At 47.3% G+C, this 2642-nt stretch overlaps 1 non-coding gene across 1 annotated transcript; it reads left to right on the top strand.

Annotated features, from left to right (window-relative positions):
- The first annotated feature begins 1154 nt into the window (after nucleotides 1–1154).
- On the top strand, nucleotides 1155–1257 carry LOC114889871. The gene has a single exon (XR_003792165.1). It is a non-coding gene; the product is annotated as a U6 spliceosomal RNA (small nuclear RNA).
- The last annotated feature ends 1385 nt before the right edge of the window (nucleotides 1258–2642 follow it).

The raw sequence follows: 2642 nt of genomic DNA, 5'->3' as shown, positions 1-2642 counted from the left end.
AAATCAACCCAGAAACGCGACTGGCTCTCCTAACCTGCCCTGGAAGCCTTCCTCGAGGCCAGCCAGCTTTTCTAGAACATTCCCCAGGGAACTAGTCCCAGGGCTCTGCCTCGGGAGTCTCCCCGCTTCCCTCGCTGGCCACTAGGTGGAGGACTTCCTCGCCTGGTGCCCAGAAGGCTTCCCCAGCTGCCACAACCACCAAGCCTGTGGATGCTAGAGTTTTCAGGACCGAATGCAGCCCTTTGTCTTCTGCCACAAAGCGTGACAGGCTTCCACGTGGCCGGTTGGTGGACCCAGCCAAGTCCAGCTGGCTCAGACGAGGTGGCAGCCCCAGCAATCCCTTGGTGGTGGTGGTGGGGGATTATGGAGGAGAAAGTCCCTTCAGTTGTGAGTGCCTCCTTCCACACCCTGGCATCTCCACCCAGGCAGAGGCACCTCGAACTCAGGTCATTCACGTATTCATTCATTTCTGCAGTTATCAAGCACCATTTGCTATGTCTGTTCCTGGGGACAGAAAGGAGGCAGGGTTCCTGCCTGAGTGGAGGAGGAGACAGGAAATAGGTGTGACCACACAGGGTGGTACGTGCTGTGCTTTGAGGTCAGTGAATTGATTTCTTCCTCTGAACCCTGCTTTTCTCTCTGGCTTCTCGGACCCAGTCAGTGGCATATTACCTGCCCACCTGCTCAACCCCGAAAATGCAGTCATCCTGACGCCTCCCCCGCGTAGGCCCATCTCCCTGTCGGCCACTGACGCCTCCCCCGCTTAGGCCCATCTCCCTGTCGGCCACTGTGTCTCATCCTTGCGCTCATCATCTCTCTCCCAGACCATCCCTTTAGCCCCGGGGCTGGCCCTTGGCCCCCTTCCGGCTTTCACATGGCCACCAAAGTGAGCGCTTCTTTTATGCCCAGAGGCATAAAAGAAAAAATTAGCAAATATGACCTAAGGGAAATCGTTTTGTTTGGGGAAAAAAACACTGTAAACAAAGTTGGAAGACCAGTGGTCAGCTGGGAAAAGACATTGCAACCCATGTGGGAAAGGCCTCCTTCTCACGTTGACCAAAAGCTCACACACGTCAGGAGGGACAAGATCCCACAGAAAAAAAAAAAAAAAATGGTGTAGACTAGGAACAGCTGGTTCATAAAAAACAAGAAGGGTGCTGGCTCTGGCAGCACATGTACTAAAACTGGAACAATAGAAGATTAGCATGGCCCCTGGGCAAGGGTGACACCCAAATTCGTGAAACATTCCATATTAAAAAAATGATACAAATGAACTTATTTAGAAAACAGAAACAGAGTTTGAAAACACACTTATAGTTACCAAAGGGGAAATGTAGAGGGGAGGGACAAACTAGAGTTTGGGGTTAACAGATACACACTTGTATATATAAAGTAGATAATCAACAAGGACTTACTACTGTAAGTAGTAAGCACAGGGAACTCTACTCAATATTCTATAACACCTATATGGGAGAAGAATCTGAAAAAGAATGGATATATGTATAACCGAATCACTTTGCTGTACACCTGAAACTAACACAACATTGTAAATCAACTCTACTCCAATATAAAATAAAAATTAAATTTAAAAAACCAACCAAACAAGAAGGGACTAAAAATTTAGGGAAGGATAGTCAGTCTTACTCATGAATAAAGAAATGGAAACTGAAGCAATAGAGAGGCCTTTTTCAAAGATCAAAAAGACAGAACTTGGAAAACAACAACAAACTTCAAAGCTCGGTGAGACCCAGTGCTGATGGGTGTGGGTGGGTGGAGGGAGGAGTTATTCTCATTCATAGTGGGTGGGAACGAAGATTTGTAGAACTTTTCAGGAAAACTTAGAGGTGAAGATCCATGACTGGTACAGGGCCCTGGGGCTGCCCGTGACCTTTTTTTAAAACTGTGGCAATTTCAAATATACACAAAAGTAGAGAGAATGGCAGAACAAACTCCCATATGCGCATCATTCAGTTTCAATAATTGTCAACATGCTGACATTCCTTTTTTTCTCTTTTCAATATATATATATTTTTTAAATTAATTAATTAATTAATTAATTAATTTTTAGCTGTGTTGAGTCTTCGTTTCTGTGCGAGGGCTTTCTCTAGTTGCGGCGAGCGGGGGCCCCTCTTCATCGCGGTGCGCGGGCCTCTCACTGTCGCGGCCTCTCCCGTTGCGGAGCACAGGCTCCAGACGCGCAGGCTCAGTAGCTGTGGCTCACGGGCCCAGTTGCTCCGCGGCATGTGGGATCTTCCCAGACCAGGGCTCGAACCCGTGTCCCCTGCACTGGCAGGCAGATTCTCAACCACTGCGCCACCAGGGAAGCCCCTCAATATTTTTTTAATCAAAGCATAGTTGATTTACAATGTTGTGTTAATTTCTGCTGTGCAGCAAAGTGATTCAGTTATACATATATATATTCCTTTTTAAATATTCTTTTCCATCATGGTTCATCACAGGATATTGAACATAGTTCCGTGCGCTCTACAGTAGGACCTTGGTGTTTATCCATTCTGTATATAATAGCTGACATCTGCTAACCCCACACTCCCACTCCACCCCTCCCCCAACCCCCTCCCTCTTGGCAATCACCAGTCTGTTCTCTATGTCCGTCAACATGGGGCCATTCTTGTTTCTTCTCT

The sequence above is a fragment of the Monodon monoceros genome, unplaced genomic scaffold (assembly GCF_005190385.1).
Source record: "Monodon monoceros isolate NGI ecotype Baffin Bay Population unplaced genomic scaffold, NGI_Narwhal_1 Super_Scaffold_9, whole genome shotgun sequence".
NCBI lineage: Eukaryota > Metazoa > Chordata > Mammalia > Artiodactyla > Monodontidae > Monodon > Monodon monoceros.
Note: the sequence above shows the minus strand (reverse complement) of the source record. Positions and strands in the feature narration are given on the sequence as shown.